This window comes from Lissotriton vulgaris, chromosome 6, assembly GCF_964263255.1.
Source record: "Lissotriton vulgaris chromosome 6, aLisVul1.2, whole genome shotgun sequence".
Lineage (NCBI taxonomy): Eukaryota > Metazoa > Chordata > Amphibia > Caudata > Salamandridae > Lissotriton > Lissotriton vulgaris.
In genome coordinates this window covers 597,463,923-597,480,050 of record NC_141694.1, presented here as the reverse complement: position 1 = coordinate 597,480,050, position 16,128 = coordinate 597,463,923, and positions in this window count along the sequence as shown.

The following is a 16,128-nucleotide window of genomic DNA, read 5'->3' as shown; positions in this document are numbered from 1 at the left end:
AAAAAAGAGCTGATGACACAGGAGATTTAGAGTGTCGAATAAAACCATTAGCCAGGTATTCATCAAGATATTCTCTAAGATGTACATTCTCGTTTTCAGTAAGGGCGTAAATCCTACTGCAGGGTAAGGTGGCTCCAGGTACTAGATCAATTCTGCAGTCGAAATCCCTGTGTGGAGGAAGAGAATTAGCTTTTTTCTTGTCAAAAACATCCACGAGATCAGAATAGACAGATGGGACTCCGTCTAAAGCTAGAACACTGGTAGATCCGGTTGTAAAGTCAAAACCTTGGATTACATCTTTTTCTTTCTTTAAAAGGAAACATTGATTCGAACAGTGAGAGGAATTAAATGTTACCTCTTTAGAGACCCAATCAATTCTTGGATTGTGTAGAATTAACCAGGGTATTCCTAGGATTAATCGAAATTGAGGGGCATCTATGATGTCAAACTGAATTCTCTCTCTATGAATTGGTGAACAGTCCATTTCAAGTAGTTCTGTTTGCCTGTCTATTGGGCCTGAAGTTAGCCTGAAGTTAGTTCTTTACCGTCAACAGCCCTAACAGTCTCTGGATGGCTTTTAGATACTGAACTGAAACCTAGCTGAGAGGAAAAGTGTGTATCAATAAAATTTCCTGTCGCCCCTGAGTCAATAATTGCCTCTACCTTCCTTGAGTGAGAAGAAGGAAGTAAACTTCTCAAATCTACTAGAATACAAAAATGTTTACAACTTAAAGGAGGAACAGTAGAGGCCAAACTAGAAACCGCACTCGATAAACTGACCTCTTCCTTCATCGAGTTCTCTAGTTTTCCGACGGTTCCTGAGTAATGGCTATTTCTGAAGGTCTAGTTTTTGGTTTATTAGGTCGTGTAGGACATTCTGTTACAAAATGGCCTGTTTTGCCACAATAAAGACATTGATTAAGTTTTCACCTCTTTGCTTTTTCATCTTTTGATAAAGGTCCTCTAATGGAACCTATCTGCATTGGTTCTACTGAATCTTGCTTGGGGTTTATCTCTCGAGATGATGAGGTTTCGCCCTTAAAGAATACAAGTTTGTGATCAGATCTTCCTTTCCCACCTTTCCTTTCCAGTAGTCTATGGTTTAACTTAACTACTAAATCTATGAATTCATTAATGTCATCAGGGGGTTCCAGGATTTGGGTTACCATGTCTTTTAAATCATCTCTTAAACCTCTGTAAAATATTGAGACTCTTTTATCGTAAGGCCAACCTGCTTCTAGAACCAATCGGTTAAACTGCGAGATGTAATTAAGCAGATCAGAGGATCCTTGTTTTAAACCTAAAAGCGGATTGGACAAAGACATGTTTAGCAAAAATCTTTTTTAATGCACGCTCAAAATTCCTAAAGTTATAAAGAATAGGATCATCTTTCTCAACTATTGGCACAGACCAAAGAGCAGCGTCACCACCTAAATAGGATAACATAAAAGCCACCTTAGAAGAATCGTCAGGAAAGGCGTTTGCTTTTGCAAGGAAATGTAAATGACATTGCTGCTAAAATATGGATAACTTATTACAATCCCCATAAAATCTTTCTGGCTGAGCTAAGGGAGTGGGAACAGGAGTAACCACTTGGATCTGAGTTTGGGGAGCTGAATCTGAGGAAGATCCATGGAAAGTTGCCGGCTTTAAAACTGGTTTGTGTTGAATTGCCTCCTGTAGAGAGGACATATTCCTACGCAAGGAAGCATTTTCCTCTCTTAAATCATTTAGGACAGCTGCAATATCCTGTAAAGAAACTTGGTCCATTGTGTCTGGGCAAAACGTATCCATGGGCTTTGCCTTCTGTCAAACTAGGCTACGTCGTCCCTTACCTTGTCTTATGAGCGAAGCCTCTAGGATGACGTAGATGTTTTCGCAAAAACGCAAAGGACCAACTTCCCAAATAACTAACTAAATTCTTACTGATTTTAAATCTACAGTAAAAAGAGAACTAGAAATTGGGGAGGAAGGCCGGTACTGGACGTGGGTTGGTAGAAGATCTTGCTGTCGACCTGCGAGGCAACAAGTATCAGAGTTTTAATACTAGGCTCTCAACTTCCCTTGTTACTAAACTGCAAACTCTGCATTAACTTTTCCCTAAAACTGTGTTTAGTTAAAGAGTCTAAGTCTCACGCCTACCTGCGATCAGTTCTGTCTTGGCAAACGTCCAGTATGTCTTGGTCTTGTCTTGATTCCTTTTTCTTTAAGTCGTTGTCTGGTATTTGGCTCTAGAAGTATTTTCTGAGGGTTTGCTACAAAGATACAAACATATACAATAAAACACTAGCCCTTCTTAACTCTTTCTACATTCAAGTGACACACTTTCTCCTAAACTTACTTGTAACCTTTGCTTTTTACACCTAAAGAGGGATTCTGCGAGGTGTTGAGCCTTCACCTGTTTTACATAAATGAAAATAAAAGAGAGAAACACCACCTGCACTTTTCTCATAAAAAGTACTAAAGCATCTTTGAAAAAACATTAAAATGCAGGCTGAGATTTAACACAATCCTCTTTACATCACAATTACTTCTTGTAATGCTTTTTAGTTCCAGTCCTTTGATCTTTCACAAACTGTCTTTGTTTTCTTCTTGTAAAATGTAAAGAAAATGTTCTTGTCTTTTCCTTGTAAATATTAAAGAAAATGTTCTAGTCTTTCTTGCGTGGGGCGCCTTAAATATAGAACTCTAAAGTACTTAACTTGAATCTTGCTTTTTGTTTCAGGAACCGGAATCCCCAGAAGCTCCAACGTGATGACTCCTTGCAGCTGCAGCTCTATTCTTCTTGAGAGGTGAGACGAAGCAGGAGCCTTCAGGCGCAGACCTTCTCTGAACAAAGGCGGAAGGCAAAGCGCCTTCCAGAAGGCTGGGTGCGGTTTAAATAGCAGGCCGCACCCAGACCGCACCCAGACCGCACGTTTAAGAAACGTGCGCTCAATCACGTTCTGCCGCCGCTAGCTAACAGAACAGCGCGGCATAGGCGGAATGAAAGACAGAGAGTCTCAGAGTCTCGCAGCAATAGAAGATAGATTTACTTGGCAAACAGAGAGAAATAATCAGTATGTAAAGATCCAATGAATAAGCAAAGGCATATTCAAAGGTAGCTCAAGACATCTGACCATTAAGAATGTTTCCAAATAAACACGAACAATCACAGAGCACATCATTAACACCTAAACATATACTCACACACAGGACGTGCGGGTGCACGAGAAAGGGGTGGGTTTTCTACAGAAAATAAAGTCATTGGCAAATCAGGTGTAGAAGATGTCCAGAGGAGGCTAAAATAGAGTTTCATGACAGTCAGTTGTTAAACTTTATTGTGCTGTGCTCTGTCAATCAGTATATTACTTCCTGACCTGTATTTTCCACATTTGACTTTTTCTTAATGGCAGTTTGGCTTCTTCAAGATTCGGTTTTGGCACTTATAGTTTACAGCCAACACCTTCTTCAGGATTAAAAATTATTTTCGACAAATATATAGTGTATCTCATCAGGGGTCACGCACGAACCTCAAGATTCTTCACGATTATATCAATTATTTTCACCATGTACTGTCCCTTATAGTTTGATTCGATGGGGTAGGTTAGTGACCATGTATGTTCCTCTGCTCTCTCTGATAATCCTTCATCAATTTGCATAAAAATATGTTATGTAGTTGTCGGTGAGAATAAAAATTATTTCTTGTCCCAATCAGAGCCGGGGTTATTCCATGAGTATTAATACCCCTTTTCCAGCTAGACCGCCCGCAGTCTGCTAGTAGTGGATCAGAGCGATGTAACGGTCACGGAGCCTCGACGATAAGGAAGGGTGACAACGTATTTCCATATATATTGATGCCTGTGTGAACATTCCAAATGCATACATGTTGAATGCACTCCTATGCATGATATATGTGGAAAAATACCACTTACCCATTGCCTGAGCCCAACCTATATGTGGGCAGTCCCTGTAATGGATACATGATACCAAAGCACATACCTGTATTTTACTGAAGATGGGGTCGTAGACTTGGAAGTGAAGAAGCTCCTCTGTAGGGGGACCTGGAGAGAGGGATCCACGTCAAAATGTGCTTGGAAGAACTGGAAAGGGGTAAGTATGCATCTCAAATCCTTTGTTTCTGCCTACCTTTAGGAAGTGGTGAAACCGCAGTGGTTGGCCCATCGCGAAGTCTACTCATAATACAGATGACAGTGTTGTACCGCTGGACGCCTTCCCCCGACCACAACCCAGGAGGTTGGCGGTCTGCTGGCGATGCCGATGGTTCAGCTGCAGTCTTCGTAATGACAATCTGCCCAACACATAATACAGTGGACGGCTCACCGCTGTTGGACCACCAATGGCTGTGAAGAAGTGTGGCTCACTGGTTAGAGGCGGCAGACCCGTAAGCAGAGGACGGCCCGGGACCAGGGTTCGATTCCCGACGCGGCAGGGTCGTGGACCAGGGTCAGCGGACTCGATAATTCTCGCCTCGGTGCCAACTCTAGTCAGAGACCACGCTCGGCAACTCTGGGCATTAGCTTGCCTCATCTTCACAACGGCCCCCCCAGACCGCCGGGGATGCTTGGTCGCACCTTAGAGATACCCTTCAGGGACCATCTCTCAGGGTGAGCCAGGACGGGTTCCCCAGCGGTCGAAGCGTGGAGATACTCCTCCGGGAGTCGATTCCTAGCGCTATATAAACCCGCAATTATTATTATTATTAATGTCAGGATAGCGGTCCATGGGCCACCGAGCTCATAATAATGCCCAAAGACTGGATTATAGGAAGCTAGTTGGATAACATTCTCTTCCTTTTTATAGAGTAATCAAAACCATTTACATTCCAAGCTATAAATTCCATTCCAAGCTATAAATTGCAGATCCCTCCCTAGGCATGCGGATGATATCTGGCTGCTACTAGAGGACTCCGATTGGGACGCCCTATTTCTTACAGAAACATGGCTGTCTGTGGATAGTGTAGCTTCTATCTCACTGGCTGTCCCACCAGGCTACAAAATGAGCGTCTCAAATAGAGAAAATGATAAAAAGGGCGGTGGGGTAGCGATTATTTTTAAAGACAAATATACACTGTCATCCTCAACGCCTACCTCCATCCCAGGCATTGAGGGGCTTCATTTCTGCTTTCAAATAAACCCCCATTTGTCCCTAGCCGGCCTGATTATCTATCGGCCTCCGGATTGCCATACCAACTATACCGCCGAGCTGATGGACCTTATAGTCCAAAGCTCAATAGTTCACCCCCATTTTATTGCAGTTGGCGATTTTAATGTTCACATTGACAGTCCAGACTGCCCCCTAGCCACCCAACTTATTTCTACACTGGAAGCGGCGAACCTATTCCAAATTATCTCGGAACCAACGCACAAGGCAGGCCACACGTTGGACCTGATATTTTCCAATATCCCAGACTGTTCAGCTAAAACTGCACAACCATTGCTTTGGACGGATCACTTTTTAATCCCTTTTTCTTTCTCCCTCCCCTCCCACCACCAGACAAAAGGGAGACGATCCTATGTTCGCAGAAACTGGGCTAACATATCAGCAGAGACTCTCTGCCCTGCTCTCTCAGCTACTACTCCAACTCTGTCATTAGATGTGAACACGGACGCTGTGGCTCTAAATCTTTGGATAGGCAATACGTTGGATACCATCGCGCCTGCAAAAATCGCTACATCACGCAGAGAATCCCCTTCGGCCCCATGGTTCTCGACTGAGCTATTGGCTGAAAAAAGTCATTGCAAAAAACTAGAGCGTCTCTGGCGTATAAACTATTCCATATCAGCAAAAATTTGCTACAAAGAAGCCCTGCGTGTTTTCCACAAATCCATAAAAAAAGCAAAACAATTGTTCTTTGTGTCCTCCATTCAGCAAGCTGAGCAATCTAGCAAAGAAGTTTTTAAAATTGTTCAATCCTTCTTTAAACCTCGGGCAATTGAAACTGAAGTGACTCCGTCGGAGAAACTCTGCGAGGACATCTCGGTCTTCTTTGATAAAAAGATCGAGAAAGTCTACGACACCTTCACCAGTCCCGAGCCCACAATCATGTCCGACACAAATGATAATGTGGCATCCCTCCCCGCCTTAGCTCAATTCCATCCTATTTCCCTCGCCGAGGCCAAAAGGGAACTACAAAAATGTAAATCAGGGGCTCCTGATGACCCATGCCCGCCCAAGCTCTGGAAAATGATGTCGGACTCAATTACCACCTCACTGTTGCATATCTGGAACACATCCATTGCAACAGGTCTATTCCCCGATTGTTGGAAACATGCCACACTCCTGCCTTTAAAAAAGAAACCAAACGGTGCCCCGGATGATCTTAGCAATCTCCGGCCAATCTCCCTGTTGGCAGCCCCCGGCAAAATGCTCGAAAAACTGATACAACGCCAACTAAACAGGTTCATAGAAGAAAGAGACATACTGCATGAAACCCAGTCAGGTTTCAGGGCGGGCTTTAGCACCGAGACCGCTCTGATAGAAGTGGCTGAGTTGATCAGGTGGTCTTTAGATTCAGGAGCATCGGCTATGTTGGTGCTCCTGGATCTATCTGCCGCTTTTGATACTGTGGATCATGGGAGGCTAGTGTTAAGGCTAAAAAACACAGGCCTGGAAGATAAGGCTCTGGGCTGGCTACAGTCTTATCTCACTGATCGTACCCAGAAAGTAGCCTTGGGCCCCCTTTCTTCAAAACCCAAACCCCTCTGGTGTGGTGTCCCTCAGGGCTCGGCCCTCAGTCCATTACTTTTTAATATTTATCTGGCTCCACTCTTTTCTCTTATTGCTAAATGGGGCGTCAAGGCGATTTCATACGCCGATGACACACAACTAATTTTCCCCTTCTCGGATGTTTCAGAGGCAGCCTTCAGCAATATGAAGGGATGCTTGCGAGATGTTGCCAATTGGATGAATGCAAACAAACTCAAACTGAATGCGAGTAAGACGGAGGTCATCTTCTTTGGCAAACATACTCGGCCCCCCCCAAGCCTGTGGTGGCCCTCCGAAATGGGTTTCCCTCCTCTACCCAGCACCAATGCGAAAAATCTGGGAGTAAGATGGGATGAGAGTCTTTCCTTCTCTCCACACATACAGCAGGTCTCTGCGTGCTGTCTCCATAAACTAAGAAACCTACGCAAATTTCTGTCCCTTCTGCCTGAAGACTGTCGCAAGACGGTGGTCCATGCTACAGTCACTTCCAGACTGGACTACGCAAACGGCCTCTACCTTGGCCTACCCAAATATCTGGTGCAAAGATTGCAGATCGTGCAGAACGCGGCTGCGAGACTGCTAAAAAACATCCCTTTTAAACAGCATGTCTCTCCGCACTTGCGCGATCTGCATTGGCTCCCTGTAGCCTGCAGAATCAAGTTTAAGGCTCTAACTCTGGCATTTAGAGCCCAAAAGGGGACCTGTCCCAACTATTTAAAGCTTAGACTCCCCAGATACTATCAGGAGAGATGCTTGCGCTCTAATTCACGACACCAGCTTTCTATCCCCCGCGCCAGGAGAGCCAGACTCGGAGGCAGATCCTTCTCTGCCTGCACGGCGACACTCTGGAACGCCCTACCGGCCAACATCCAATTGGCTCCAACGGAAGCCAGTTTTAAGAGGCAGCTAAAGACTTGGCTCTTTTCCCAGAATAACTAAACACTCCCTCCCCTTTCTCCGCCCATTCTGCCTGGAAAAATGATCACTCAGCGCCGGGACACCTCCTTGCGAGGTAGCTGTTCGCGCTATATAAATATCGGTATTATTATTATTATTATTATTAACTCTGACATGTTAAAAACAACAAATAAATATAAAACTACACAAACAGCAACATTAAAATGAGAGGAAATGGAGAAAAGGGAGAATGCAGGATGTTAATAGAAGTATGAGATAACGACAAAAAGGAAAGAGAAGGATAGGAATGGAAAGGGTGAAGAAAAAGGAGAAATACATTGAATAATAGAAAACAGTGCATGTCAAACTGATGACTAAGATGCATACTTATTAAGGAACAAGAGGGAAAATAGGATGGTGACACACAGATGAAGACGGCACAACCAAGAAGGGACAAAGTGCCAAATTGAATGAGTAGGAAAAAGGCATGGGAAGAATCTCAGTCCCCGGCAGGGGAAGTAAGTAAGTATGATTTGAACAACTAATAATCAATCAGCACTTAACAACATATGTAGGAGTCAATACAAATTAAAGACACAATAAACCATTGCATAAAAGTCAACGTGAGGAGGAGGGACCAGCAACACCCATTGAGCCCTTCGAGTGAGAATTAATACATTTCCTGAGATTGTCTAGAACATCAAAGGTGGTAGTATTGTTTTGAAATGTGACTTTGAATGTGTATGGATGAGATAAAGGAAACACAAGGAGATGATGGACGGAGTGCTGAAACGTTTCAGACACTCACCCCCAGTCACAGATCTGGGTTGAATCAATCACTGTTCTTTAGCTCACTTTGCCACCCCAGTTCAGACCCAGCCATATGCAACTCAGTCTTGGCCCTGTGCCTCTTTGGAACAGTCCAGCCCGAACTGCCAAGTCAGGTCTTCTAGATGAGATAGGCCATAACATGCACAAAAAATTCATAACGCCGGATGAAGTTCAATGAAGTTCATCTTTCATTTAGCCATAGCGATGGAGACATCTTGCGACAGAAAAGTATTTGCACCTGACCACATAACTTGTTTTTTGATTTGGCTGCATTTAAACCTTTCAAGAGGTCTGTGAATTCCAAAAATAAAAAGATCACTCCACAGGGTTTGGTCTGTGAGCATGCTTGTTGTTTAAAATAGTGGATGAAGGTAAGTCTAGAAGTTGTGGCAGACATGAGGCTAAAAAGGAAACATGATCCTTGCCTTCAATACCTTCAGGAAGACCACATAAATGTATGTTATTATACCTATTTCTATTTTCTATAGTCTTCCGCATGTTTCTTCAATAACAGAAAATCCTTCTCCAAAAACAGAAATTTTAGTAGATACATCCTGCATGTCACTGACATGCTGCTCTACCAGTGTTATTCTAGACTCCATAGTTGACCATTTAGCATTAAGCATTTGAAGACGACTATTGGGTTCCTCAATAAATGGTCTTAAGGTTTTTATTTCCTCTAATGTAGTTTCTAAAGATACAGGAGGTACTGACTCTGGTGGTGAAGGAGGTCCCTGTTTTAGCATTTTATTGATAGAGGAGGGCGAATGCGATTTCAATGATGTAAGCACTTAAACTGTTGAGCGAGAAGTGCCAGACTGAGCCATGTCAAATGAGGCGCCCAAACTATTCATTGAGAGCACTGTAGAAAAAAGGCCAGAATCCAATATGGCATTAGGATGACGTTTACTCAAATATAATAATTTTATAATTCTGCATATATATACCTTGGTCACTGTTACATTGCTATTTGCATTCCTATATTATTCTCATTATACCTTTAATTCCCTTGTGTACTTATGACTATGGAACTGCCAGTCAGTTTGCTTTGATTCTAAATAGAATTGGAATCTACTTAATTCTGATACTGGAGCTGCTCTGTGCAGTACTGTGCCTCAAGGATTAAACATCTTTAATCTACTACGATTTATCTTCTGCTTATTTGGATATCTTACACTGTCTACGAGGGTTTGCAGGATATATTAGATGGAGGTGTTATAGAGGAAGGGAGCCTGTTTCAAAGCTGTGCCCTTGGTTGGTTTAAAAAAGCTGTGAAGAACTAAGGTTCTGTGGTCAACAAAGAAAATCTGGCACAAAGAGTAAAAGAGAAACAACAAAAAAGTAAACATTGTTATGATCTTCGTATGAAAGTGAAAGAGCCTCATTTTGTGGTTGGTGAGTGGGTTAGGATACGCAAACCTGGCATTCTACTTAAAGGTGAAGCGAAGCTTGGTGGACCCATCAAAATTGTAAGAGTTAATCGAAATAGCATTGTTCCCCAAGATGGTAAAGTTTGGAATGCCAAACGTGTAGCTAAATTTGTAAATGCTTCTTTGTACACTGTGTAGTGGTATGGGTAATGTTCTTTGTTTATTTTCCTAATGGAAGAAATGCGTTGCATTGCTAATTACATTCCTATGTTATTCTTCCTATCCCTTTAATTCCCTTGTGTACTTATGACTATGGCACCTGCCATTCAGTTTGCTTTGATTCCAAATATAATTGGAATCTACTTCATTCTGATACTGGAGCTATTCTGTGCAGTACTGTGCCTCAAGGATTAAACATCTTTAATCTACTATGATTTATCTTCTGCTTATTATTTGGATATCTTACAGTCCCACAAAGGAAAGTGAATGAAAGTCTGGAAAGGATAACTTAGTCAATGGGCCCAGCGACTCCCTCTGAGTCTAAATTTGGAACAAAGGTGCCTGAAAAGCTATGTGAGTATTAAGCAATGACACCCCAAAATGGTGCCATGAAAGGATTATAGGAAACGTGTGAGGGAGAAGAGAAATATACTAAACACCAATTGAGGGGTGAAAAATGGAGAAACGTCATATGAACACCATAGATGATTATACCATGCAAGTACCTTAAGACTGGTTGAAGCGCTGAGGAGAAAGTGTTCGGTACAAAAGGGGGTGGTGATGGACAGAGCATCTGAATCAATCAAACACTCACACCCAGTCAAAAGATCTGGGTTTGATCCATCACCGTTCTTTAGCCCACTCTCCCACCCCAGTTCAGACATGGCTATATGCAAATCAGTCTGACCCTGTGCCTCATGGGAACAGTCCTAAACAAAGAAGGTGTACCTTCACAACCACTTAGTTTGAAAAATTAATTAGAACGGAAAAAAACGCAAATCAATCCGTTATTCCTAGCCTTTGACTTTGGCTAATTAGTATTTAATTATTCAACACTTTTATAAAAAGAAGGACATGTAATCAACTCAACAGAGAATACATTATTGGTGATGTCCTACTAAGAATACACAAAGCGACTAAAGAAATCACAAATCAATTATACACATTTACAAAAAAGAATATACACAAAAATCACAAGTCTTAACAACAACATCAACAACTATAACATGTAGTGATCTAATCATCTACCTGGTGAAAACAGTTGGAATATGATGAAATCATTCTTGCATATTTACACAATTCATGAAAAAGGAAAATGCAACTGTTATAAGTACAATTACAAATTGATGCAAAGATTTCTATCATTCGAGATTCAAGCTATACTTAATATAGTGGCCGACGCGTTTCAAGTCTCGGTTTTTGGAATTACCGGACTCTCATCAGGGCTGGATGAGTCTTTCGGAAGAAAGCCAACTGGTCAGTGACCAGCGGGACTTTAGGCGTCTCCTGTTAAACGTTTATGCAGTGCTCACCTAGTGTAGGATCACACAGGGCATACCGTCTCCAATTCTCCGTGCTCTAAGGGACAACGTGGCAAATTTTTGGATCAACTGTGAGTGAATAATGCATTCATGTCACGAGTTAGGTGGGTGCGGGACAGCGCCGATATTAGGGTTCTTCCAATTGTGGTTAAATCTCAAAGATGAATGTCTCCTACTCAGTCAAAGCGAGGACCGACCTCCATGCTACCTTCTTCGTTCCTACTTGGTAACTACAGAGAGGAATCACGTGACGGAGCCGGGGGAGTCTCTTCATAGGAGGATGTCCACTAGGTACCATTTCTTCTCATAATCTTCAATATTAACAGTCTAGCTAGACGCCGATTACACCAGGACCCCTTTGAATCGAGATACATTTATGTTCTACACGACTCTATGTGAATTAACATTGAATATTGAAGATTATGAGAAGAAATGGTACCTAGTGGACATCCTCCTATGAAGAGACTCCCCCGGCTCCGTCACGTGATTCCTCTCTGTAGTTACCAAGTAGGAACGAAGAAGGTAGCATGGAGGTCGGTCCTCGCTTTGACTGAGTAGGAGACATTCATCTTTGAGATTTAACCACAATTGGAAGAACCCTAATATCGACGCTGTCCCGCACCCACCTAACTCGTGACATGAATGCATTATTCACTCACAGTTGATCCAAAAATTTGCCACGTTGTCCCTTAGAGCACGGAGAATTGGAGACGGTATGCCCTGTGTGATCCTACACTAGGTGAGCACTGCATAAACGTTTAACTGGAGACGCCTAAAGTCCCGCTGGTCACTGACCAGTTGGCTTTCTTCCGAAAGACTCATCCAGCCCTGATGAGAGTCCGGTAATTCCAAAAACCGAGACTTGAAACGCGTCGGCCACTATATTAAGTATAGCTTGAATCTCGAATGATAGAAATCTTTGCATCAATTTGTAATTGTACTTATAACAGTTGCATTTTCCTTTTTCATGAATTGTGTAAATATGCAAGAATGATTTCATCATATTCCAACTGTTTTCACCAGGTAGATGATTAGATCACTACATGTTATAGTTGTTGATGTTGTTGTTAAGACTTGTGATTTTTGTGTATATTCTTTTTTGTAAATGTGTATAATTGATTTGTGATTTCTTTAGTCGCTTTGTGTATTCTTAGTAGGGCATCACCAATAATGTATTCTCTGTTGAGTTGATTACATGTCCTTCTTTTTATAAAAGTGTTGAATAATTAAATACTAATTAGCCAAAGTCAAAGGCTAGGAATAACGGATTGATTTGCGTTTTTTTCCGTTCTAATTAATTTTTCAAACTAAGTGGTTGTGAAGGTACACCTTCTTTGTTTAGTATTAATCGGCCCTACCTTCCTTCCCCAAACCTGCTGGGCCAATCCCCTTCTTTGAATATCTCATGGGAACAGTCCAGCCCGAACTGCCAAGCCATGTCTTCCCTGGACCGGAAACAAGCTTCCGAGGACCGGTTTCTGGCATTCCAGCCGTCTTCAGCCCGGCTTGCTTGAATCCAGTGGCAAAGTGAGCAAGGGACTCACGTCTGAGCATACCCTGCCACACTTATGGTGGCCAAAAGCGGTATAAAAGGGGGTGGTGATGGACAGAGCATCTGAATCAATCAAACACTCACACCCAGTCAAAAGATCTAGGTTTGATCCATCACCGTTCTTTAGCCCACTCTGCCACCCCAGTTCAGACATGGCTATATGCAAATCAGTCTGACCCTGCGCCTCATGGGAACAGTCCAGCCCGAACTGCCAAGCCATGTCTTCCCTGGACCGGAAACAAGCTTCCGAGGACCGGTTTCTGGCATTCCAGCCGTCTTCAGCCCGGCTTGCTTGAGTCCAGTGGCAAAGTGAGCAAGGGACTAACGTCTGAGCATACCCTGCCACACTTATGGCGGCCAAAAGCGGTACAAAAGGGGGTGGTGATGGACAGAGCATCTGAATCAATCAAACACTCACACCCAGTCAAAAGATCTGGGTTTGATCCATCACTGTTCTTTAGCCCACTCTGCCACCCCAGTTCAGACATGGCTATATGCAAATCAGTCTGACCCTGTGCCTCATGGGAACAGTCCAGCCCGAACTGCCAAGCCATGTCTTCCCTGGACCAGAAACAAGCTTCCGGGGACCGGTTTCTGGCATTCCAGCCGTCTTCAGCCCGGCTTGCTTGAATCCAGTGGCAAAGTGAGCAAGGGACTCACGTCTGAGCATACCCTGCCACACTTATGGCGGCCAAAAGCGGTACAAAAGGGGGTGGTGATGGACAGAGGAGAAAGTGTTCAGCACAATGAAAATAAAAATGGCATTTGCAACAATCCAGGTGACACCATTTGCTCTTGAAGAAGCCAAACTGCCATTAAGAAAAAGTCAAATGTGGAAAATACAGGTCAGGAAGTAATATACTGATTGACAGAGCACAGCACAATAAAGTTTAACAACTGACTCTCCAAAGTCAGAATTCAGTTTAGTAGCAATAGCTCAAAACCAATAGTGAGAAAAACAAGAAATTTATTGTGATCGCAGATCTTCACCACTGTTGACAGGTAGATACAACAAAAGACAACCGACACGTGTTTCGTCTTGAGACAACTTTTTCAAAGCTCAAAAAACAACGTTTGTATCATTTACGATTTGGTAAAGCTTCTTTTTTCCTTTCTCGAGATAGCACATAGGGCATAGATAAGATTGGCCAGACTCCTGCATTTCTAGTAGAAAAGCGAACTGGACATCGACTAAAGAGAGCCTACGATGTAGAGGAAAAGTCACAAAATCGATGCCTCACTTGATAATGTTTCACAATATGTTTCAGAAAACAGCAATCAACCAAAAAAGAGCTAGTAGGTCCACGATGTAGAGGAAAAATCACCAAGTCGAGGCCTCACATGATAATGGTTCACGATTTGTTCCGGAAAACAGCAACCTACTCGGAAAGCCTCCAGTGCACTCTGCCGACAGATTGCCTTTTTCCAAAACACATCGTGAGCCATGCCTCCCCATATTTTTTTCTAATAACCAAAGCACAGCAGATAAAATAACCACAGCAATACAGGAGTTTATACTAATTAACTGTTGCAGAAAAAGGAGAGCTATCTTGTACGGTTTTGTAGTCTTCAGCTTGAATTCGTCACCTCTGAAGGTCACCAACTCAATTTTATTCTGAGTGCCCCTGACAAAATGAAAACAATTTTTTTTTTAGTTATTCCTATTACTCTTACACACATTGGTCAACAAGTTTTGGATTAATCTAAAGCCTAAATGGGTAAGTGGCCTGCTGACGTTAACAATGTGTATTCTGTAAAGGTGTTTGACATATTGTCATAAAAAGAATGAAGAATTCTTCAGAAATGGAGGTATACTCACTGTGATATATGACATATATCATGTAATATTTCATATACCATATAATTCCTCATATGTGAAAACAAGGAATACTATGTAACACAGTTATAGAGCACATTTCACAGTTTGGTAACAGAACAAACAATATTAAAATAACAGGGCATTCCATATGGTTACTGCAATATGACAGATGGAAAAAATATATCCTACTGTGTAGATTAAGGGCCAGATGTATCAAGAATCCGTTTTGCGAATCATAAATAGCGATTTTTTGCGAATCGCTATTTAGAATTCGCAAAACGGTATGTATGTACAAAATCGCTATTTTTTAGCGATTCCTTATTATTCTTTATTTGCTAATTCGCAATTTGCGAATTCGCAATTTAAGAATAATTTCCAATGCATTCCTAGGGCCAGGAGGCCCATAGGAATGATAGTGTAATAATTCTCAAATTGCGAATTCGCAATTTGCTAATCGCAATTTGAGAATTATTTCAAGGGTGCAGGGGTGTCTCAAAGACACCCTGCTGCACCCCTGAAATCTACATGTGTGTGCATTTGGCACACATACATGCCCTATGGGCATGTATGTGTGTCACATGCCACCCTCACAAATGCCAAATAGGGCATTTTTAAAAGAAATCGCAAATTACCACCAACTACAAGTTGGTGGTAATTTGCGATTTCTAAACACAAAATCGCAACTTCAAAATGTTTCTTACATATCAGTTAAGGAATCGCAAAATTTGCGATTCCTTAAATGCTATGGCAAAATAAGGAATCGCAAATTATTGCGATTCCTTAAATTGCGATTTTTTCATACATACTAGAAAATGCAAAAAGGCCGTTTACGAGTCGCAAAGGCCGAAATTCTGCGAATTTTGGCCTTTGCGAGTCGCAAAAGCCTTGATACATCTGGCCCTAAGTTCCATACAAGCAGAGAAGAAGTACCTACCCGTAGATTGGGGTAATCAAAGCATAGTAGTGTAAGTATATAAGATAAATTGAAAAAAAGTGAAGAATAGAAAAATGTAATTCAAGAGAAAGACAGTGCAGGTTGTCCAAACTTACTTTGTCATGTTCCTATCAGCTGCCGTCCCTTTGTATATTGCATTTCCATTTGCCAATAACCAATTATGAAGATGTATTTACTATCTAATACCTATCATCCGACAGACTTAGCAGTGAATATGTGAGGCATTAATCCACATCTAACATTTTACAAAATATGATATTTTTTAGATTGACGATGTATGAAGTAGTGAACTCAGATGTACTAAGTATAAATGTACTTTGGGACATTACTCAGCTATTCTGTTGACTACACAATGAGACAAAGCAGCTTTCACTATGCTGTGTGACCACCAGTGAATGGGGTACCATGCTGATAAGCGATGTTATCAGACACAACAAGTTCCACAAATAGAGAAG